Genomic DNA, 9,056 nt, shown 5'->3' on the forward strand with positions numbered 1-9,056 from the left:
GAGGAGTCACAGCGAGCGTTTGGGCGCTCTCATTTTTTAAAAGCCTAGCACCTCAATGACAATCTAATACTCAATATCTGCTATACGTAGTTAACTTGTTGTACAGTCTGGGTGTGCCAGACTTAGCTAGAATTTTTGGCTAACTGAAATACAATCAGTCTTACTTATTACTGGGCAGGACAATAGAGAGTATAATAGAACCTACCGAGTCAGTTGCAATCTGAATTGACACGAGTATAGATACCAACCAATTCAAATAGAACTATACTATCCAGTATAGGAATTAGTTACAAGTTTACAGCACGAATTGAATGTAACTGAAATGTGATACAAAATAGAAACACAATAACAGTGCTGCTGCTTTGCAACCAATACCAGATACCACAAAGGATATTGATGCAGCGCTAAGATAAAAGAAAATATTGTAACCCACATTAACTCTATAGTGATATTGTTTAGTGCTGTTGTGCTAATGCTGTATATATCAGTAGTCAAGCAGTGACCGTAACATTAGCTTGACTGAGAGCACTCCCATATTACTTACAAAGTGAATGATAACTGAACAAAATAGTAATAATATAACAACAAGGATTTGCACTGAGTAAACGGTTGGGGATTGTATTGAGCTTAGATATCAGAAAACTATTTCACATATGTGGTCAATATAATATAACACTATAGTGTTGCACACAAAACTTCACAACTATTATTTAGAGTACAGAGTCTAAATAGTATACATCTAGATACAAGCAACACTGAATATTGTTTTTTCAATAAACATCCACATGTTGTACCATTAAACAGTGAGGATATTTGGCCTCACTGAGAGAAATCAATCAGTTATTGTCCTCTCAGAAAATATTTATACAAACAGACACATTTCTGGCTAACACCACATGATCCAGAGTTATTAGGGTAACCAAATATCCTTATATAGGGTGGTAGTCATATTATGACTGCACACATACATTATTTGGACCCAATAGCAGCAGTATAGCAGAACAAAGATAACTCTATTAAGGAGAATATAATTATATACATTAGGCCTTTGATCTGATAAGTCCTCCTAAAGAGTGAACCACTTAATAGATGTCTTGGAGGTGCTAGTGTCGTTTTTAATTTGTGTGTTACCCTTATTTTAAGAGCAATTCATAATAAAAGTTATATTTTAATTTTACCCGTTCTGGAATTACTGCCACAGAGTCTAGGCTAAGAGTGCTTTCAGGTGCATACTTCCAGGAGATATCCACACTCCTTGTGTGATTCTCCTTAGTTTTCTGAAATTTATCTTCTTATGCATTAGCACCATTCCCTATATAAGCAATATTTGTTTCACAAATACATATTATATAGTCTGTAATTATTGAATAACAGGGAAAAAAGCCCTTGTGGTGCCATTGTTCGTGTGTAATAATACAAGAGTCTGGGTGAGAGTGGGCAGTGAGGAGCAGTGTGAGCTCCCGGGGTATGGGTCTATACAGAACACCGGCACTCAGAGGAACACAGCGGGAGTGCAGCTACTGTGTGTGACTGTGCACTCTGTGCTTCCGAAGCTGGAGGAGCTTTTAGGGGGGAAAAGATATTCAAGCCCACTCCAAATTACAGACAGTCACCAACCCTGTAACCCAGATGTCAACAGTAAATCGGCACTGTAATTGTGATTCACTATTTACTGGGATCATGGCCAGTTGGTGGATCTTTTTTGCATTGCAGAAAAAAAGTTACAAGCCCTGTTTTGATGATCCTGGGAGCTTACATTTTATGACATGTATAGAGAGGGTTTGACCCCTCTATATGTCCCTACACTACGAAAAGAATTAGAAAGGAAAAGACCGCGGCTGCGGCCTACACCGGACCTCGTTACGAAGTTAGGAGAAAAGGGGAAATTTCAGCCATCCAAGATCCACAGGCTCTCAGGGGCATCTACAAGAAGTTTGTGGTAAGGAACCACTACTTGTATTGCTACATATTGAGCACAAGAGACATAGCAGCCCAGAGCCTAACGGGTTAAGCTGTGACTATTTAACAGCAATCGGAGGTGAGACAAAGCAGTGGCAAACTTGGGGAGAAATTTAAGTTTGCTTTGGGGACTTGCAAGTTACAAAAAATACACAGATTGAGTGGCAGTGGAACATAGGAGAGGGGCTGGTGGCGGGAAAGTCGCAATTTTCTCTCTGGTGCATATCATTTTATTATCACAGCCACAAAGTTTGCAGTGACATTTACTGTATCTTTGTTAGCACTCTGCAAAGGCTTTCTGTATTATTATCAAGAGACTACCTATCTGATAGCCTGTATAACATTATTGCATACCCATGTACAGCAGCTTTGAGTTCCTGGAACTTTGACAACAACTAGATTTTTTCTCTCTCCCCCCCCCCCCCTTTCCCACCATCCTGTGTGGTGGTGGGTCATATCCCCAATTCCCTACTCCGTGATCGTCCTTTGAGGACAAAGTTCCTGGGGAGAGAGATTATATGGTAGACAATGCCTAAGTAATTTACAATACCTGAGAGGGGTGTTTGCTGCAGTTAAGAGACTTTACAGACACTTTTCTCCCTCCCCGGCCCTGCAGCATTCATGTGGGATTGGGATACCAAAGGAGCAACACCAAAAAAAATGTTTAAGGAAGAGATGAGGGCTGCTCTCTCGGAATTAAAACAAGACATATTGGAATTGGAGATAGAATGGCAGCATTGGAAGATAAAATGGAAGATATTGCAGATGAGATACCTAGTCTGCAAACAACTATACAATCACAGCAAGAACAGATTACATAAGCTGGAAGATGCGTTAGAGGATTTGGAAAACAGATCCAGAAGGTCAAATATTAGAATTCGAAATCTGCCCGAATCCTATAACAACTTACCGGACACACTACTGAAACTGTTTCAACAGTTGGTGCTGGATACAGACCCTTCATTGTTCCTTATGGACAGAGCACACGGCACTGGGCCAGACCACCTACATCAGCGACGGCAAGAGATGTGATCACCAAGTTACATTACTACCATATCAAGGATCAAATCATGCAAGCAGTACGTAATATTCACAGAATAACCTTTGAAGGTCATACCTTGCAGCTCTTTACAGATCTCTCGACAACTACCCTCAGGAGGAGGCAAGAACTTAAACCGGTTGTTTTGGTACTCATCAAGGCACAGATCAAATATCGATGGGGTTTTCCATTCAAGCTAATCTTCATGCATGAGAAGACGTCATACTTCTGCTCGTCTTTCTCGGAGGGACAGAGCATCCTAGAAAAACTGAAGCTAGAGAAAATCAATGAAACAGGGACTTCTTCCCCAAACCACAGTGTAAAGCAATTACAAAAGAATGGACACCAGTGAGCAAGAATGGCAAAAAACACTCGGCCTAGCCGGGACCAGGAAAGCCCCACTTGAAGAGGGTCGTTGGGCCCCCCCCCCCCCCCCCCGATATTTGCTGCTGAAACTTGACTCGCTAATTCTCCATGTGTGGAGACGAAAATAAAGTGCTATTGCTTTCCATTCAGTTCACTGGTTCAGTTTGGAGTTTCTGGTGGACTTTTTTTTTTATTACCCTCTTGCTGGACCTTTTCCCTTGCCTTCCCTTTTCCTTCCCCTTCCCCTTCCACTAAGTCCGCTAACAGTTTTATTACAGGTTTTCTTTTTTTATGTTCTTAAGCCCGTATGTCGGGTTACAAATAATTTTGATTCTATATTCAGTTCTACAGTTTCATGTTATTGTTTATTGTTCTTTTGAGCAGTCACTGGTTTCCAGGTACCGAATGTATTTTATTGTTATCAGGGCCGAATTACTATCTTGTTCATTGTGTATGAGTTCACTCCTCCCGTCAGAGAGAAGTGCTCTATTGTCGCTTGTAGAAATGTTCAGCAATGTATTTATGTTAAAAGCAAACATTAATCAATACATTTATGACACTTAAGGTACTCACGCATAATGTTAGAGGTCTTCATTCAAATGTGAAAAGACGCAAAGCCATTAGCATGTACAAATCCCTAAAGGCACACATAGTCTTCATGCAAGAGACACATTTCACAAAGTCAGCAACCCCTAAATATTGGGACAGATCGTACCCTTTACAGTACCATGCCACTTGTAATAATAAAAAGTGTGGGTGTCTCTATACTTATGCATAATAGTATTAATTTCCAGGAAGGAAGAGGCTTTTATAGATACACAGGGACGATACATAATTTTAAGAGGCAAAATCCATGACACGCCAGTTGTCATAGGGAAATATATACGCCCCTAATGAGTCCCAGGCCCCATTCTTGGCCAAAATCAGTAAGTTGTTAACGTACTGGAAACAGTACAGGCTGATCATTGGGGGAGACTTCAATTGGTGATAGACCCTGAAATGGACAGATCAGGGGTGAGGTCTGCTTCTCAGACACAGAAATTTAGAAAAGTATTGTATGATTTTTTTGTTGGATCATAACCTACTAGATAGCTGGAGAGTTCAGAATAGTAAAAGCAGAGATTATACCTTCTATTCCACAGCCCATAAGGCTTATTCAAGAATTGACCATATACTAGTGAGCCAGATACTGGCGCCATTAATTATGAAGTCAGACATAATAGTTAGCACTTGGTCAGATCATAATGTGGTTTTAACGACACTCTCAGGTTTAATAGATCCGCTAAGAAATAAGAGTTGGCACTTGAATCCCACCCTATTTAAAGATAAAATATTTTTAGAGTCTTTGAGAAAGGAAATTTGAGCTTTTATTGGTTCAAATCAACAGTCAGTAGAAAATCCATCATATGTTTGGGGGGCGCTCAAAGCTTTTACGAGAGGCATACTGATTAGAGAATCTAGCTCTAAATTAAAAGCTGCACACATCTGTAGTGAGAGACTAAAAGAAGAAATTAAGCAATTACACAATCATCACTGTATCACTCAGAGCACAACCCACACTTAAAAGATTAAAATGGTAAAAGAGAGGAGCTCGATAAATTATTATCTCAGGAAGCATCCAGATCCCTAAAACTCATTGACACACAGTATTTTATTCACGCAAATAAGCCAGATAAGATGTTAGCTAGTGAAATAAAGATACAGGGAGCTCTAATGAAAGCTGCTAATAAAATAAAATAGAGGATAGGATAAAAGTAGTAGATACATAATGTGCTGGTTAAGATATTAGCCTAGTAGATTGAAAGATTTAACGAGGCTTACGACGATCCCTCAGTTGCAGAAAACCAGATGGTTCTACCACTAATCACCCACAACTTATAGCAGACACATTTGCATCATATTACCAGACACTGTATGCTCTCCCTCGGGGAGACAGAAATCCCAACAACTAGACAACTATCAAAACTTTCTGGGTCAGGGCGACTTGCCTAAGCTTGATACTGATGACGTAGATGGTCTAAATGCACCTATCACACTAACTGAAATTAGACAAAACAATCAAACACCTAAAAATTAACAAAGCACCCGGTCCGGATGGGTATACTGGTACTTTTTATAAGCTTTTTCTGGACGAATTGGGCCCCTTATTGGTGAGCACTTTTAACCACATGTTAGAAGGGGGTTTTGTCCGAAAGAATTTCTACTAGCACAAATTTCTGTGATTCCGAAGCCAGGTAAAAATAACAGCACCTGCAAAAATTATCGTCCTATCTCCTTAATTAATCAGGATATTAAGATTTTTTCTAAAATTTTAGCCTCCAGACTCAACAAGCTAATGCCCAAACTTGTCCATCCGGACCAGGTAGGGTTTATAACAAACAGGGAGGCCCCAGATAATGTGAGAAAGGTGATAGATTAATTAACTTTGCGTCGGTTAACAGGGTGCCTTCTCTGTTCCTTTCCTCTGGATGTAGAGAAGGCCATTCTACCGTATTTATTGGGACTATTTGGATAGGGTACTAGACACAATTGGCATAACGGGAAACTTTAGAAAAGCAATCGCCACAATATACTCTCATCCCTCTGCATTTGTTAAGATAGCGGGATATAAATCAAAGCCATTGAAATTGCAAATGGCACCAGACAGGGATGCCCTCTCTCCCCGCTTTTATTTGCTCTACGTATCGAACCTTTTGGCAGCTAACATTCGATAAAATGCAGATATCACAGAATAAACGCAAAAGAATACAAAATTAGTCTTTTTGCAGACGATATTATCCTGTCGATCACCAAGCCACTTATTTCCCTACCAATATTATACTCCACTATAGATAAGTTTGCTGCGATCTCAGGCTATAAAAATTAACAATGATAAATGTAAAGCTCTTAGTGTCAATTTACCAGCACACACCTAAAAAACTCATGGAGCTTAATTTCTCTATCCTCTTGGGCAGAGAAAGGAATGAGATATTTAGGAGTGATGCTCACAAATAGGGTTGACGTTCTTTACCAACTTAACTATCCTCCCTTGATATCACAGGTTAAAAATTTGCTTCAGAAATGGGAAAAGATGAAAATTTCGCTATTTGTAGAATAATTGGAATTAAAATGACAATTCTCCAAAATTATTATATCTATTCAGATGCCTGCCTGTCTCATTGTCAACCCAAACGCTTATACAACTCCAAAAGCATATAATTTCGTTTATTTGGCAAGGTAAGAGAGCAAGAACCAATAAACAAACTCTTTGTAGAGGTAGAGGAGGGGGAGGAATGGGGCTGCCGGATTTTCTTGCATATTACCACGCAAGCTCGTATGGCTCAGACTGCCATTGTGGCATAATAGAGTGGATATATTCAATGGGTACAATTAGAATCTGATATGGTTGGGGTAGAACCTAATTTATAAACTTTTATGGACTAATAAATCCCATAGACCCAATATATGGAAACTTACATAGCGGTAACACACTGCATTTCACTATGGGACTCTCTGTCCGCTAAATTTAAGCTGATATTGGACACATCCAAGGCAATGCCGTTAGTAACGCTATCCCACTAGACTTGACTTGGGACTTAGAATAAGTTAGCTAATAGGGGGTTGTACAGAATTGCTGACACCTTTGAGGACTTTAACAATATGCTAGTCTTAATGAACAAAGATAGACCCTACTGGTACCAATATCTACAGCTGAGGGCTTGAAGGTGATAGGTAACTCATGTAAAGGGAGCACCAAATATCTAGAACAAATTGTTTAGCGGGCAGGAGAGTGAGAGGCACCATTACTAGACTGCTATACCATTTTAACTCTTCCACTGTCTGCTTGTAAGCTTCCCTATATGCAAAAGTGGGAAGAGAATTTAATTTTACTTGGCTTTAGAAAAATGGAACACTGTTTTATATAAGGACCTTCCTTTTCCATATGTGCTCATTTAAAGAAAATTACATGAAGACTGCATTTCAATGGTACTTTCACCCCTAGAAACTTCTTAATTTGGAGATGGGTAGAAGGAAATGTCCTAAATGGGTGTGATGCAATAGGCACTTATAAACATATGTGGTGGGATTGCCCGCAGGTAGCTAACATTTGGTTACAAACCTTCAGTTTATTGAGCAATATTTTCGAACGCCCTTTAATGGTATCAGCACTCAAGCCCTTTTACATGAAACATACCTGGGTTCAATATGGCACGAAACAAGTTTATATTTACCATTTTTACAATAGTCAGATTAACGATAGCCCAGTTTTGGAAAGCTGAGATCCTAACTTTCATCTTATAAATAAAATTGGATATTACTATCAATTGAGTAGCAATGCAGCATAATTTGCTAGACACCGAAGAGCAGTTTATTTCCATCTGGGAACCATGGATCATGTATTCAGAAGCCAGATCTGTTAGGCAATCAGACTAATAATTTACGGTATTAAGAATATATATTGCCTAGTTAGTTTAGAGAATTGTTCAAATTGGTAGGCTTGAGAGTGTTTGAATCCCATTGTATCATGGGTCATATAGGCCCCTAAGACCTTTCTGTTGACTTGTATTCGTACTGGAAACGGGTTTGAATAAAGTAAGAGAAGAAGATATTGTGTACTATCATGCTAGACAGTATAGCATATTAATTAATAATGTGGCCTGGAAACTATGGACGAATTATTTTTGTTTAAATGAAACTTTGACTTGTTGATGTAAGCCTTAATTCTTACTATGTTATGTTGATGTGACTTACGCTTTTTTGTAATTCTGAAGGAAAAAATTAATAAAAAAAACTTTTTCAACTAAAATGCATTAGAAAGGGTGCGGAGACAATTGCAAATGCCGGAAGGAGATCAATTATAGAAAAATTTCATATACCGTATATTGCATTTATTATAAAGACAATACAGTGTTCTATGATTACTTTGTCTGATTTCAAATCAGATTTACCATTACTTTAAACACAAATTGAAAGCCCCCATAAAAATGTTGAAGAATAGAAAAAAGTGTACATAATATATTTTGTTTATTGTTGCTGTAATTTGCTGTCATCTGTATTCCCCTTCCCCCAAAATGGATTATAGTCACGGAGTGCATACTGCAGATATCATAAGACTGTATATGTATATGATATATAGGTTTCAAAGTAGACCTATTGAGCAGTGCCCATTGGCAACCTCTTTCCCCCCTAAAAGCTCCTCCAGCTTCGGAAGCACAGATCACACAATTACACACAGTACCTGCACTCCCGCTGCGTTCCTCTGAGTGCCTGTGTTCTGTATAGATCCATACCCCAGGGGAGCTCACATTACGGCTAGTTTGCTGCACTTTCTAAACTACAAGTTCAGCAGCTTTGCGGCCCTTATAAGTAGAAGTATGGGAGGCGGAGGACAGACTCTGGGTGAGAGTGGGCAGTGAGGAGCAGTGTGTGAGCTCCCGGGGTATGGAATCTGTATTTTCTGCCAAAGTTTATTTAGATGAAATTGGGCTAGAGATTGATGTAAAGATTGTTTAATTAACTAATCTAAATAAGTAACAGTAATTTTTGGGTTGACTGTCCATTTAAGCATCTGTATGGGTGGACATCACAAAGCACTGCAGTTTATATAGATATTATCTTACCAAGTCTGAATGAAAGAATCAAATATGTTTTAAAACTATTCATGTTGTATCTTTGTTGCTGCAGTGATTGCTGGCAACAGGTTAATAGACCC

Source organism: Bombina bombina, chromosome 5, assembly GCF_027579735.1.
Source record: "Bombina bombina isolate aBomBom1 chromosome 5, aBomBom1.pri, whole genome shotgun sequence".
Taxonomy (NCBI): domain Eukaryota; kingdom Metazoa; phylum Chordata; class Amphibia; order Anura; family Bombinatoridae; genus Bombina; species Bombina bombina.